Genomic DNA, 16,166 nt, shown 5'->3' with positions numbered 1-16,166 from the left:
TATTCTGTATGAAGCTATGATTTCAAATACACTAGTTTTGTTTTTTAGATTTACCAGACACGTTGGGTGTATTTGCAGTACTGGGATCGGATCGGTATCGGCGATCCCAAACTGATTTTTACTCAGTATCGGATTGGAAAGGAAATCGTACTTACCCTACTTAAATCCCCCCCGTCATGCCAGCACATGGTACGACCTGATGACCTGGCTCCAGCATTTATTTAGGCTCCACCCACAGCCACACCTTTTCCTTACCAGGAAGTACCAGGACCACCAGGTAAGAAACGAATTAACACACACGATATAATGCCAATAACCAGATGTTGTCAGTGCGTGCACCCATGTAAGGCACATGTAGCCTAAATTAAACCAAATGCTGTTTTACTTGAGCTTGATTTCAAATACAACTAATGGTGAGTGTGGGTCATATGGTGATTTTACCATGTGATGGCTGTGTCACATGGTGAATTGCAATGTTGGCAATGTGAAGTGCTTCCAGAAGCTTTGGATTTATTTTTTGCATGTGTGAGTGAAACAAAGTAAAAAGAAAGTAGACTACCGTCTACACTGCAATCCACTGTACGGGTTCACCTGAAGCTCCAAGCCCACTTTCAGCACAGTGAATATTAGGAACTAAAGTTATGGACAAGGTCTCATTTGAGAAAATGCAAAGGAAGCTCTGTGCATGCATCAGTCAACTGTATTGATCACCTCAAAGTTGAGATGAGATCAACTATCCTCGCTACAACTTTGTGAATTATCTCTTTAGCTCCATTTTTGGCCTCCACCACCAAGGAGGCCTAAAATGTCGCTGGAGGAGTCATCAAGCCATTTAGCTTCTAAGTGCTAGTCGGATGTTTATTTTTTGTTTTTTTTCTCTGATGTTATCGCGCAGTGAGCAATGGGGTTATAAGACTTTTTCTAATGAACCTAATTGTGTGCTGCTGCTGACAACATTAACACTTAGCCGAAACAGTGATTGCCATAAAGCCAAAATGATTAGAATCAACAGCTCTGTAACTTTGAGGCTATTATAAACATAGAACAACAACTGACCCGTTTCCTACAAACAGTGAGTCATTTAACCCAGTGTTAATATGAAAACATGTACCCGTGCTCCTTTAATTTATCTCTATTCTCAGTTTGTTTTTGAATGTCAACCTTTAAAACACTTGGGCAGAAATTTCTTATTTATTTTTCGTAATAAGGAGTTTTTATCTTTGATGATTCAGCTCTTTAAAGGTTGTCCTGCTCGCTGGGTGATTGTTTTTGAAAGCTTAGAAAATAAATGATGACCGGGGTCAGGAGTTAATGAGCAGGAAAGGAAATCCACCAAGAAATGCCTCGGTTATTATGACTAAGTAGGATTGTCCCGTGACCTTTTGGGGCATCTTAGGTCAATTGTGGCAATTTTAGACTGAGACAGTTTTTACACTGACATGTGGCTCCAAATAAAAAATCAGGCATAACATTATGACCACCTTCCTACTATTGGGGGTCTCTGTGGATCAGGCTAGATCCAGTGCATCCCACCGATACTTGAATTTTGAGGCCAGGTCAACACCTAGTGCTGTTAGTGCTGTTAATGTTTTTTGTTTGTTTGTTTTTTTTAAGTTGTTCCTAAACAGTTTTGTGTGTATCTGTGTTGGATTACATCCACACAAATGAATGCCAGGTCCAAAAGTTTCCAAGTAGAACGGTGAACTGTCACAATTTGCTCATTATTATTCACTTCTCTCGTCAGTGGTTTTAATGTTGTGGCTGCATATTTGCCAATATACAAGAGACCAAAAATAACGCAAAGGTGCAAAAAGCATTTGAAACTTCTGATAGTTTAGCACTCTCATCACATCGCCGTACTGTATCTGACTAGATCAATTTGTCTGTGAGAGATAACAGATAATACTGGCAACCTGAGAAGCAGAGATAATCATGTCAGTAATTCAGTGGGAATAAAAGTGACACAGATGAATTGCGCCTGTAGCTTATGGGGTTAAAACACGCCAAGAATTATTTTCAACAGTGTGAAAATCAATTTACATCACTTCTGCTGCCGCAGCCTGATTCCGTTGGGATTTCATGTATCCATTTAAGACTGCTCTAGCATCTGTGCTAATGAATGACAAATCTCTGCTGCTCATGCATTAATCAAGCCACTACAACTACCACGGGCTCATTTGCACATACACACCTCTGCGGGCACCACATTTTGAAAGTCCTCTAGAACGAAAAAGACATTCCAGGAATACAGACGTGTGTTTACACAGGTGTATTTATAGGAGGCCACAGAGCGATACCGTGATGGATTGGCAGCAAAAGTGATGGACAGCTGGATCAAAAGGTGGGGGAAGACGAGACCTTGCGCATGGATTGTTTGGTCTCTCAAACTCATAATCCTCAGTAAACAGTGTAAACTCAGAAAGTCAAATATTTTTTTCCATACCACCCCCGCACCTCTGGTCCTTCGGGCAATGCTGTGGATAAATAAGCTCTTATATTAACTCGGAGAACTGTCGATGAAGTCTAATACCTTCTCAGCTGATCTAATAATATATAACCTCTGAGGATGGAATGCCATTATGGAATGATTTTTTTTCGGTAGATATCTATACCAATATCTCTAACTATTCCAGTACTGTAGTTTAAAGATCTGTGAGTTTAATGTATCTGCAGATATGTTCATGTTTTGTCCTGTGTCTCAGGCTTTTATTTTTGTTTTGTTTTTAATCTTAAATCGCTGCTCCAGTCATGCATTTTGTTTCTGGTAGTTTGGAAGTCGTTCGGATTTCATTATGTGGCGTATATCACAGGGAAAAATGAGAAAAGAATACTTCCGGTTGGATAGTCCTATAACCAATCAGAGACATTTGGTTGTGAACAAGTTAAACTCCAGGACGCTTGGATAACACGTCACTTATGTTACTGTTCTGTCCACCACTGTCCAAACTATTTCGCATATTTTTGCTGGGGCATAATGAATCCCAAACTAGACCAAATCCACCCACAGATAGTTTGAGGAGTAACTTTAGGTTGGCTTCCAGTGATATGAATAAAACTATGAATAAAATGTGAGCTGTCAGATGATGCACCTTTCCTTACCTTACGAACTAATTAGAAAAATTACTCAAGAATCAAGTTTTTGTCCTACATAAAGAATCCCATCAACTATGTAGTTGTCTCACATTGCTGGAAATCTCTTTGCTACTTTTGTTTTTAAATTTTGAGAGAAATATAATCAGTATCTGTAAGGAGACGTCAGATAACTAATAGCTCCCAGCTGCATCCCGCCATACTGGGATTAAAACTATAATCACATCCAATCTCTCAGCAGGCTTGGCATATTGACAGCATCATTAAGAATATGGGAAACGGCATAGCTGTTCCCAGGAAATGATCCTTTTCCCCCTTCATTAATTAAAGCATGGGGGAAAAAAATGTCATGTCAGTTTTGCGCAGTCGTATCATCTGCCTGAAGTATGAAAGGCCTTGAAGATGTTCAGAACTACCTGATCACAGAGAGGAACTGTACATTTTAAAATGTCTATACCGCATCAGCATTACTGGAATGTGCAATGAGCTGCTTCAGTTTGATGTAGAAGTTAAACTTGCACCATAGTTTACTTTTGAGAGGAAAGTGATATTATCAAGAAATCCATTTTGAATTGATTTTCTGTTGGAAAAATCGATTTTCTTTCAAATAAATATCTGTTATCTTAAGACCATCCTCAGATTTTTTTTTCCTCGGCTATGTTGCAAAAGCAGAAATAATATTTATAAAAATAATTTCGTGCTTTCTGTTGTGGTGTTACCCTCTAGATCAAAGGTGTCGAACATGCGGCCCAAAAAAGTCCAATCTGACTCACGTGATGAATTTGTAAAGTGTGACAGTGACATCAAGTCATTAAATGTAATTTTTAAGGTAATTTGTCCACTAGGGGTTGCACTGTTTTTGTCCCATAACTAAACAGCAGATGATGGCAACGTGCCATATTTGCATTTATTTTTCTTGAGAAATTTAAGGTGTCTCCTAAAATGGTTTGTAAAAGGTAAGGATGTTTCCATAATGATGTTGTTCCTCTTTCCACCAAAACAAAGGGAAAAAGGAATTTATAAATTTGGTAAAATGGACCATATGTGTCTCCTGAAGTGAAACGAGTAGACCTCTGCTCTAGACAATAATCAGAATCATTTAACTATTTGTCACCAAAACTGTCTTCAGCAAATTTACTATTGTGCTTTTTTTTTGTTGCTGAGGTACCTGAACTCATCAGAAAATCTAAATCATCCACCCGTCAACTAGACCCCCTTCCAACAGTCCTGGTCAAAGGCTGTCTCCCTGCCCTGTCTTCTCTGATCACCACCATCATCCACTCCTTCCACACCTCTGGTTCAATCCCACCATTTCTATCCCATCATTAAAATCCCCCTCTTCCAACAAAGTTACCCACCATGACCAAATCTTTAAACTAAATCGTTTATCGTAGTTTTTAATGCGTTCTTTTTTAAATGCTATTGTGTTGTGTATTTTAACCCTGTCTTACCCTGTATTGTGTCCTCGGGTGTTTTGAAAGGTGCCTTTAAATAAAATGTATTATTATAAAGCCTTCTCTAAACCAACAAATTGTATAGACAGCTGATATTTAAAAAGTCTATACTCTACAAGGGTTTTCTAACCTTATTTCAAATATTGCAACCCATGCAATGGCAAATAAAAACCAATGTGGTGCATTTCAGAGAGAAGCCAAAAATGCACAGAACTTTGTGAAAATTAAGAGAACTTTCATCTTTCAGCATGGCTGTGACCCCAAGAGCACTTCCAAATCAACTACAGAATGGCTTCATACAAAAAAAAGATGATGGTTTTCGGAATGACATAGTCTGAGCCCTGACCCAAATCCTATAGAAAATGTGTGGGGCAATCTGAAGCGGCACGCACTCACAATTTGAAAGAAGAGTTGGAAAATGTTCCCAAGTGAAGAATGTACCAAGCTGACAGACTCTTATCCAAACAGACTAAGGGCTGTTATTAAATCACAAGGCCTTTCTGCTTAGTAACAGTTCAGGGATGTGCACACTTTTGCATTAAGGTTATTCTGTGTTTTCAGTTTTTACCCTTTGAGCTGTGGCACATTGGTCATTGCATCATTAACCTTTAGACATTTAAATCTATGCAGTACAGTATAGAGTAAAATTATACCCTCACAAAAGATGTAAACCTAGTTATAGTCTGGTTATATGCCTGTGTGACGGCAAATCTGTCCATTATGAATTTAACTAAACAGCAGTACACTATTTAAGTGGAATAATGAAATCAGTGGCTTCCACTCTGACAGCCATTAAACTGTCCGCAGCTGTTCATCAGGCCTCTTCCGGGCCTCTTGGTGACAGTTCGAATTAAGGTGAGAAGATGACCACCGATTGAATTTTCAGTAACAAGCATATCTGTGTACTGAACATTGCTGAGCATTGCAAGAGGAAATGGCTTCAAACCTCTTCAGAATTCCCCTGCCGGCTTTGACTTAATCTTGATCAGATTTCTGTCTGGAGTCATTAAAATCCCTCAAGTAATTCTATTTCTTCTGAGAGTCAACTTCCTAGTGAGAACGGGCACATGAAAGCAGAAATTGGAAAAATAAAATAAATAAAAATAAGAGGCCCAAGGAATGTTATAATCCACTTTTATGTACCTTATCACACAAAAGTCAAACAGTTCTGTGCACAGACAGCTTCAGATAATCAGTTTTGTCAACTGTTTAAAGATTATACAGGCTTAAAAACCTGTTTGTATTTTGCAGGACTTTGCTGAGATAGGACATCAGATGTTCAATTTGCAGAGCTTGACAAGCAGAGAGAGAAGTCGCAGCCAAAGTTGAGACTTTGGGTACACTCTCCCTTTTAGCTGGACCCTGCTGCCAATAGCAATTTGAGCAGATGGTCCGCCACCGTACAGAAGGAGTGCTTTCCCAGAGGAAATGACCCAATATTTGGCAACAATCTCAGAGAGGTCACGTTCAACTGGACTTGTATTTCTTCTGTTTTTTTGCACCCAATGTCGTAAAGCAGGTTAAAATGGACAGAGAATTTTACTGCTGTGGACATGAGCGGTCCATAAAAATTACTGCCGTGGCAGGTTTAGACACGCTCAGGTAATGATTACATCACTCCACCTCTTCTTGTTCAACTAATCCGACCTGAATTGAACTGTAGCAAGTCGAGGCTTTTGGGGAATTACGAGCTAGTTAGCTAAGGTGGCAGCAGTTTCAATCAAGAGCTTGGAAACCAGCTTGATTTCCATTAGCAATAACGGATGATACGCAATGATGTCATTTTTAAACATTAGCTTAATGCTGCTCACAGCGAATAAAGATGAGTTCATCACTCAATCTCATTGCTTCCCATTACATTCAGTCTACTGTTAAGATTACTTCTAATCTGTTACATTCTGAGCACAGCCTGATAAAATGTAAGCTAATTCTATTGCTCAAGCAGAAATTTTAGCTCTAGTCCACTCGGTTTCATTTCCGTGATGATTGTGCTTCTGATGGAGACGGAACATCAGAACATAAACCCAAATGATGCCTTTTAGTCTCAAAACTTCTGATCTGAACCAAATATCGCTAATATGGTCCATTTTTAGGTTACAATGCCCCCTGAGACATGTGTATATTTTAATTCAGGTGTATTCTGGAGCTCAAAAACATCTTTTTATTTTATTTTTTTTCTGTCTAACAAGAATCAATACATCCCTGTCTTTGTACCAAAATTGAATCTCAAGAATCAAGATCTTAAAATGTATTGTCTCCCATTTCCCCAGGAGAAAAAAAAAATAGCTGAAAAGGAGGTGTCGCGGTAGTGAAGGAATGCCTGTATTACCACTTTGTAGTGTAGAAAACGAGCCACAAAAGAAGACATTATTTAAAGTAATTTTTCCTATCCAGAGGAGTGGAAGGATATACTTTTGTTTTCATTTGAATTTTTGTGCCTCTTTTGTGCACAATTCCATTATTTCCACTCAAATGATAGATAGGAGAGGGAGTCGTAAATATTAAAACGAAAATACACGACTATCAGTCAGCTCTTATGGTAGTTATATTTCTGAGGAGGTGCACATTACAATACGGTGTTGGAGAGACGCATAGTATCACGTTGAGTCGACGTCCTATTCAAAGGCTTCATCAAATCTAAGTGACGAAAGCCAATCAGTGGGTGTAGTTCATGTTAAAACTCAACATCGGTACACCAATTGAGGCTGTCAGTAGATTAAAACATTTAATTGCAATAATTCAAATATTTCCATAGTTAATGCACGATTAAAGCACAATTTAAGCCAAATAATTTCACTTTTTAAAAATCTGTTTTAACTATGTACATCTGGAAGTGAATGTTTTCAAGTTTTCATTAGTCTTATCAAAATTTCAACTGCTCCGAAAGCTCCCTGTTGAGCGGAGAAGTCTTTACTCTCAGCTGTGTGCCTGAACCAGTGGTTACCCTGTTCACTTCGACAGTAAATAAAGAAAAATAACTTTGAAGCCAAACTTACTTTTCAAAAGCCCAGTGTCTTTATCCATTTCTGCCTATTTGTTTCCTCTTGTTTTTAAGGGGGGATTTTTTGGCAGTTTTGACACTTGTTACTGTGCAGTGTAAAATTATTTTCTGTGACAGCAGTTCAGCGTTGCTGCTGAATGAGAACTTCCCAAGTTCCCACTCCCCAAACTGTTATGTGTGGGACGTAATCATACCAGAGCATGGTGTGGTAATCGTGCATATATGTATGTATGTATGTACATATATATGCATGTGTGTATATATCATTAATCGTTAATTTTGAGTACAGTAAAAAAGTCTTACGTTTTATACATTTTGAAACTAACTTGAACTTAATCTGGACATTGTAAATTTGTAAAACATTTTTCGTTCTGTATTTAATAGGCATTTACGGACAGAAATCACAAAGCCCAATTTATGTTAGTAACTGCAGTGCCACTGTACCTTCACAGGTCAGTGTTTGATTCCTGCTGCACAATACTGAATGTAAAAAAGCTTGCCCGCTCAGCAAACTCTTCTTAAAGGTAATAATAATAAAAAAAAAAGATTTCTCAAGGGTAATGACTGAAATTAGCTCATCACTGTAGTGAAATAAGAGGCTCACATTATTAAGCCTATCTCCACTTTCTGCCTAATGTAGTGTGGAAAAGGCTCATGCAAATTCAGTGTAAATCCAGTTACAGGCAGAGTGGCTTCATCCCTTGCATCCCCATCATCCTGCTGCCTGTGTAGATGGTGAACAAACATTTCATGCATATTCTGCTGTTGTGCTGTATGTAAGTTTCACTGCATGAGAGCTTGAAATAAACAGATTATAGAAATTGCTTAATTTATCAAACACTTGGACATGCTTTACTTCTCTGTGTGATTTACCCTTGTGCCATTTTTACTTTGCTTGTCAGGGACGAACACAAGTTTAACTAGGAAATTAGTCTCAGTGAGGATTTATTGATGCCGCTTTGATGTAAACACTCTTCTCTGAGGGTGTTAAAGATTGTTTTCAGGATTTACCGGGAGCTATTTCCTCTGCGCATCAAACAAAATTGAGTGTAATTATTGCCAAGGCTTTCTACATTTTGCAAATTTTTGCACTTATTAAAGGAGGAAAGATAAACAACATTGGAATTAAAGATGCATTTTGCTTGCATCCTTGGTGCCTGTGATGTTGGGACCACTCCCTACCTCCACACACACTCATCAAAACACTCGTATCCTCAATTTGCTGGTCTTGTTTGCCATTCTGCTGCAGCCCTGATCTAGGCAGGGCTCGGGACCTTGACTGACCAGGCGTATGCTATCCACCATGATGCACACATCATTAAATCTTCTAAATACATGAATTATTCACGACTACAAATATGCAGTAGCAGCATGCCATTGTCGTTATGTGTATTTATGTGCTGTTTGTCTGCACATGGTCATGGTATAGGGCACTCTTTGCATTCATAATGATGCAGGGAAATGCTAGACGTAAAATATTTATTTGCATGTGGTGACATGGGTGCCATGTTGAGACTTAATAGAAAAACAGTGAATATATAAAAGTACACATGACTAAATAATCAGCAAAGATGTAGCTTTACAAATAAATTCCTGATATTAAATTGCTTAAAATATCATTCAGTCTGCTTGAAGGAGAGCTGTGGACTAGTCAGAGAAGCGTACTTTATTTATATAGTGCTTTTCTTCCTGTTGGTATTCAATCACTTTTAATTTACCCATTCATTCATACATTCACAAACTAGCACCAAGCACTGGGAGCATCTTGAGGTTCAGTGTCTTTCTCAAGGATGCTTCTGCATGTCATTGTAACACAGACCAAACTGCTAACCCTCTGGTTTGTGGCCAACGTCCTTTACCAAGTGAGCTACAGCACCCCAACAGTTCAAATCACTTCTATATCCCTGGCCCTTGAGCAAGGATCCCACATGCGCCTTGTAAGTCCGCCCTCACTCTCTTTATGTCGAAATGATCAGGTTAAATGCAGAAAACAGGTGATTTTCATTAAATGAAGGATTTTGAAGAATCGCACATTCTTGGTGTAATCTGCTCTGACGAGACTGTTTAGGGAGATATTTCTGGAAAGCATTAAAACCTGATGTCCAAAAGACATTTTGGGTGCATTAGATGACCTTTATAATTAAAACATTTGAACAGAAATAAATGTGGAAGTACTGATATTAACAAATTAACAACTGATATAACCAGAACAGGACCAAGACTAAATCCTCGTGGCACACCATTATTGATGGCATAGATGTGGAATCGATTAAATACAACACCACCTAGAACTAAACTATCCTTTACTTTTTTAATTGGTTTAATGGTATTAAATACCTCTGAGATGTCAGGAAAGAGGGTGCGGTTATTTTATTTGTCCAGAATCTCCTCAGTTGATGCTGTGGCTCAAGTGATTTGATCAATGATATGTTTTGGTTGTAGGTAACTGGATGGCACTTACTAAAGAACCCTATTGATCATACAGCCATGCAACTCTCGTGATTCTTTCACACCATCTCTACGTGCAATGTTTCGATGTGCTGTAGATGTTTGGTCAGATTACATCTTTCAAAGGTCAACGAGAGAAGAGAAACTTGCTGATAAAAATCTTTTTGAAGTAAGTCTATTATTACTTTGAATCGCTCCTACTCAGGGAAAACTGTAATACTACACTACTTCAACCCAGTGTTGATACATTGCCATCGGTCCACAGTCAAGAGGAGACATTGCACAAGTAAAGCTCAGTTGCGTTGGTGCTTTGGAATGATTACGCTTTTGACTGTATTCAGCATTTTTGTCCTGCAACAGAGATAAAAGTCTGTGTAGGACAAATGTGAACCAATGTTTTATGACTCTAAGAACAAAGCAGAATTAATCAAAGCACACAGCTGTAATAATTCTAGCTCTCTGATGTACTGGCTAGTCACTGACAGCAGAGAAATGAAGATTTTAATCTGACGTTAAGTTAACTTGGCTGTTTTAGGAGGCACAAAAATCAAGCTGCTGTAGCCTTCTCTGTTAAATCTCAGCTACAGTCACTAAGCAACTACATTTTTAAACCTTTAACCAGGGAGGGTTTGCCAAGCGCACATGCTCTTTTCCAGAAATGACTGAAATAGAAAGAAAAGGAGAGGAGTAGATGTTTAACTTGGACCCGCGAAGGCTTTATTCTGCCCATCTACATTTGGAAGATGATCCCAATCCCCAGCCTTCTTTTCAGCAAATCAGAGGACCATTCATTTTTAATGGAAGACCTTCAAAAGGGGGAGAAAAAATTCTTTTCTGCCTTTCCCTCTTCTATTTTTTCAAAGCCAGGCCAGCGAGAAATGAAGAATATGAATAAATTGGCTGCAGATTTTGATTTTTTTGGGAAGAAAAGTGTTTTCATGGAGCTGAATAGACTCTTTTTCCATATACTGGTCAAACAGATGCAGAGTTATGGAGGGCCAGGTGCTGGGCGTAAAGAAGTGAGGAAATATGGACATGATGAGCGGAGTCGTTTGCATTATGTTGTACAATAACAGTGTTTGACCCACAAGACTCAAAAGCTCGGAGTCTGTAATGTCATGTGCGGGTGTTTTTCAGAAAATATAATTCTGCCTGCAGACATCTTTCCTAATGTTTTACACTTGCGACTTGATATCACTTTACTAGATGGCAATAAATCAGTGTCGTTCAAGATATTATGCAGAAGAATCTTTTCATTATTTCTTGTGCACAGTAGTGGTGGTACTGGTAGTGGTTTGAAACGTTGTCGTCTAGAAGGCTTTTACCCACGAATAACCCCTGCAAACAAAATGTCACTATAACATTTTAACTATAACTTTTCAGAGTGTTCGTTTATTCATTTTCTCAGTGTAATACGTTTTTAAAAAACTGTGCAGAAGATGGATCAGCACACTGGAGGTTAATTCCATTTGATTGTTGTTTTTCAATGCGAATGAGTCACTTTTTAAAAGGGATAACCATGAAGCTGCATGATTAGACATGGCTACATGTTCACAACAAAGAGCACTGTGTAAGTCTGCTTAAATGGTTCTCATTCCCTCTTCCAAGATTTCATCAATTGATTAGCTGTATCTGCTCATCCATCCTCAGGGAGGGGTTGCTGGGTGAATTGGAACCAATCAATGCCTGTTCGAGCTGGGAGGATTATACGTTTCTAATTGATACACAGTGAGAACAGGAATGCATGTGTGTCCTGGAAATTCAAGGATGAGTTCGCGTTGGTAGAGGTCAAAGGAGATCACAGTATCCCGCAACCTCCATTTAAATATCTTTCTCCTTCCAAAGACTTCACTTGAAGAAACACGTTAAGCTAAGCTTTCATTTAATCAGTACAGTTGAATGCTTGCTGGTCAAACTATTTACTTAGTCAAAGCTGTTTACTCATTTGAATTGTTAGCCAGCTGCATATCAGCCTTCTAGGATTGTTGGGATAGTAGTTACACAGCAGGTTTAACAAACAGCTACACCACCGAGTGGAGAATATAGTGTGAATTCCACATTCATTCATACTGTTGGATGCAATATTGAAATAATCCGAGGTATTTCAAGCCTGCCACTTACATTTAAGGGCATGTTTTCTGCAGGAAAACCACTGCACCACCAATATTATTCTTTTACACTGATAAGACATAATATTATGACCACCTTCCGAGTATTGAGGAGGTCTCTCTTATGCTCCCAAAACAGTTCAGTCTCATCAAGGAGTGCCATTGCTTTGGGGTGGGGGTGCCTGGTCTGGTACAGATGGGTGCTACATGTCTAGTTAACGTCCACACGAATGCCAGGTCCAAAAGTTTCTCAGCAGAACATTGAATTGTCACAAGATGGTCAATGCCATTTACTTACGTTAATGGTTTTGCCCGATTGGTGTACATGCATATGTCCCTGTACATATCTGTTAACTGACTAAATAGAAAAAAAACAAAAAAAAAACAATTATTTAATATGAGTACACAGTGTGTGATTCCATTGGCACGGGGTTAATTATTGATGAGATCATGTTGATGTATAAGGAGCAAGGGAGTTAAGTTACATATTTCCTCAATAATGATCTGATTCTTTATTTAGCTTTAGTAGCAGAGATTTTTTTTCTGTCACTGCTCCAGCCAGCAATTACAGTGCATATGGACGTTTATTAGGGCTCCGGTTGTAATTTAAGCTTTGCGCAGAAGAATAAAAATAAGAACGCATGTGTTTTAAGTGAGAGACGGAGCCTTCACAGTCTGTTTGAAAATATCTATCATTCCCCAAGTCATGACGCTCGCACAACAGACAGCTGTTCATAGTTCTGATTCAGTGATTGCATTAATTAGACACGGCAGAAGTTATTTTATGCTACTGCACATCAAATGATGTCAGAGTTTATTTGCATTTATTTGCAAGTGTGAAACTGCCAGGCCCAAAAGTTTCCCAGCAGAACATTGTATTGTCACAAGATGGCCAATGTTATTCCCTTCCTCTGTCAGTGGTTTTAATGTTGTGGCTGATCTATATAATGATATGTACAGTTATATATAGAAAATGGAAGATGTTTAAACCATTTTTGTGACAGTACTTCTCTGTAGCAGTCTGTGAATCATACCAGCTCACTCCTTATGACACAAATGTTTGCGGCTCAAATGCAAATCACGTCTGTGTTTGCAGAAGACCGGATAAACGCTTCTCGTGTCACTGTAACTGTTACGCCCTCGACTACGACTGCCGCTCAGCTGCAGTAATGTGGCTCATCCTTGGCGCCTTGCTTCGTGCATAGCCGGTACACACTGTTGTCATCTAGAACTTCCGGGACATGAATAATTCAACATGTCATTCAGTGGAAATCGTTATCTGACCGCGGCACTGTAAAACAATATTACCATAAAATGTTTACATCTAAATAAAAATGGCAATGATGAGTGGGACAATACTGTATGTTAGACGTATAGGTCTCATTGGATAAAACATGCTCTCATGCTAGACCACACACATATTGCTGGCAATTAAAATGAAAAGAAGCTTAATTGTAAGTATAACCTTATTTGTACAGTGATGGTACACTCTGCAGATCATGATGGACACAGGCGATTCATCATCATGTGTTGTAGGTCAGGATCATTTATCCGTAACATTTGAGGAGGTCATGCATCGTATTAGGTTTGGTAAATTGGGGTCTCTTGTATAGTATGCTCTGCGCTGTCAGCATGAGATGCCCGTCTTCCTAAATAAAGAATGAGCAAAGTCTCATTTAATTTCTGTCAAATGCTTTCATAGTGAATTTTGATTGAAATATTAAGCTACAACCATGTGTTAAACACAGATGCTCTCCAGTTAGTTTCCTATGGAAAGGACTAGAACCGTTTCTTATCTTCAAAGTAGTGAAGAAAAATTAAATCTTTTGGAAATGACATTCTGCATAGTGGAATAGATTTAAGATCCCTTATTGCTCATGAAGTAGAAATAAATTCCTCATCATTAGTCATTAATGGGGGAAGATGGAAAAACCATATGATTGTAGTAAAACGGGATACCATAGACTGGTTGTGGCTATAGTAGAGGTGTTTATCCTAAGGATGATTTATGTTAATACTGGGCTAAATGGGCTGTGAATCCAACGTTTTCCCCCTAAGCTTTGGCTCGTTGGAAGATCTATGTGTGAGACTGCTTAAGTCTGCAGATGGCCCAGGCTCATCAGGCACCCAGACAAGGTGGGTGAGCCCCTCTTCTAATTGATATCCCCGTTGTTCGTACTTGGTTAAGCATGGATCAGTAATCTCGGCGGAGAAAGTGCTCGCAATGAATCTGCTACGATTCACAAAGCGTAAAAGCTCCACCATTTTACATCTTTGTGATGCATAGTCTTTGGAGTTTGACTGATTATTTTGTCTACTGTGGCGTCTCATTTGTGCACCTACATTTTATGATAATAGTTCACCCTATTGGCGTAATATGTTTTGTCCACATTTCCCAAACAGAACTGTGAACTTATTTAATAGGGTTTTATTGCAACAAAGTAAATGATTTGAAGTCAGTGCACTAACCTAGCTCACTGCATAAACTGGAATGTGTGTTGGTGTGCTGAACACAAAATTTGTGTGTACACAGATCGATCAGATACACAGGAAAGGATCACCCCATCTTTAAGGAGCTTTTCAGTGTCATCCAGGTTGTGATTTGGTGGTGATCTGATCAGCCACAGCAGGAAGCTGTTTTGACCACAAACAAAAAATGCTAAAATGGGAGACAAAGTTCCCAGCTAGCTGGTGGATGTGGTCAGGCTAACCAATTGAAATAATATGAAATTCATGCAAAATATCTATGTCATGGAGTTAGTTACCATATATGGTTCCTTGCCACATAAAGGGTTAAGAAAATAAAGACCCGGATATTTCCCAAGGGAGATCAAAACAGAGCTAAAAGGATCACGTGGTAGAGTTTGCTTGAAATTCCAAACAAATGCTGATCGTGTTTCTCATTAATGCTGCTTGAAAGAGTGCCAGCTATTAAAAAAATGGATAAAAATTCAGACACAGATCAGGAAAATCCAAGTCGCTCTTGTAAAGCATAGCTCAATGTAAAATAAACCAGTTTTAAGTCCCTATTTTAATTACAATGAAATTCTTTTAGAACTGGACCACCATATTTAAGAAAATACACCAATTTCCATTATCAGTTTTCTGTGCTAAAACACTGGCTGTTACACATTACAATTCTGAGACTTTTCTTGCATTCCACGTTAGTCTACATGTTAGGATGTTAGATTAACGTGAAAAAAAAAATCCAGTACAAAAGGCCAGGCTTTGAGAAGGCATTTCATTGACTTCTGTTACTTGACACAAGGTTCCCAGCACACTCTGTACAGTCCCTGGCCTTTCATTCAGTTGCTGTATAAGGAAATTATATTCTTATTGGACACATGACACCATGCAATATCGTGAAGACATGATATTGCATCTGTAGAGAATATGTGCACATAGCAGTCAAACTGAATGGTTAGGAAAACACCCTCAGAGTGGGATATAATTTATTAAACACGTACGTATTTGAAAGATCAGTCGTGCAACCCCCACTTTATGACCTTGTTTTTCCTTCACCGTGCCTGTCCCAGATGCATGAAATGTGGATCAGTTGAGATTGCAGAGCGTAGTGCATTTCTGAAGGGCCTGGAGAGCATTTAGCCTGGTTCAGCTGGCAGCCCACAAATTATTCAGGGATGGATGCAGAGGTGCGTCACACGTCGGTGTCACGCAGAGTTCACAACCTAGCTGCTCGGCACAGGTGGACTCTGAAACCCCTCGCAGATAGCCTGAGGGGATGTTGGCACCTGTTAATTTGAATTTTACAGCGTGGGTGTTTGCATGAGTGGCATGAAGTTGTTTGTGACCAGTGTTAACGGTATTTCGAGTGCAGTGTTAGGCAGAGTTTGCACAGTAGTAACGTTTTATAATTGGCACATGTTTACACCATCACTATATATGTTAAGTGCATGCATGTTGCTTGAGATTTTTAGGAAATTGCCACATATCTGTACTGCTGGTAGTATTTGTTACATTAAGGGCTTTTACTATAGTGTATAAAGGAAAAAAAAAAATATATATATATATATATTATATATATATATATATATTTTTTTTCCC

At 38.8% G+C, this 16,166-nt stretch overlaps 1 protein-coding gene across 1 annotated transcript in view; it reads left to right on the top strand.

The window, feature by feature from the left end:
• The first annotated feature begins 254 nt into the window (after positions 1-254).
• Positions 255-16,166, top strand: part of hs3st1l1 (heparan sulfate (glucosamine) 3-O-sulfotransferase 1-like1) — a 60,610-nt gene continuing 44,698 nt past the window's right edge. Inside the window, exon 1 of the mRNA XM_047602151.1 lies at positions 255-277. The gene's annotated coding sequence lies outside the window, so the exon portion shown is untranslated. The remainder of the gene's footprint in view (positions 278-16,166) is intronic.

The sequence above is a fragment of the Mugil cephalus genome, chromosome 13 (assembly GCF_022458985.1).
Source record: "Mugil cephalus isolate CIBA_MC_2020 chromosome 13, CIBA_Mcephalus_1.1, whole genome shotgun sequence".
Lineage (NCBI taxonomy): Eukaryota > Metazoa > Chordata > Actinopteri > Mugiliformes > Mugilidae > Mugil > Mugil cephalus.
The sequence above is the reverse complement of the archived record's forward strand: the minus strand, read 5'-3'. Positions and strand labels throughout refer to the sequence as shown.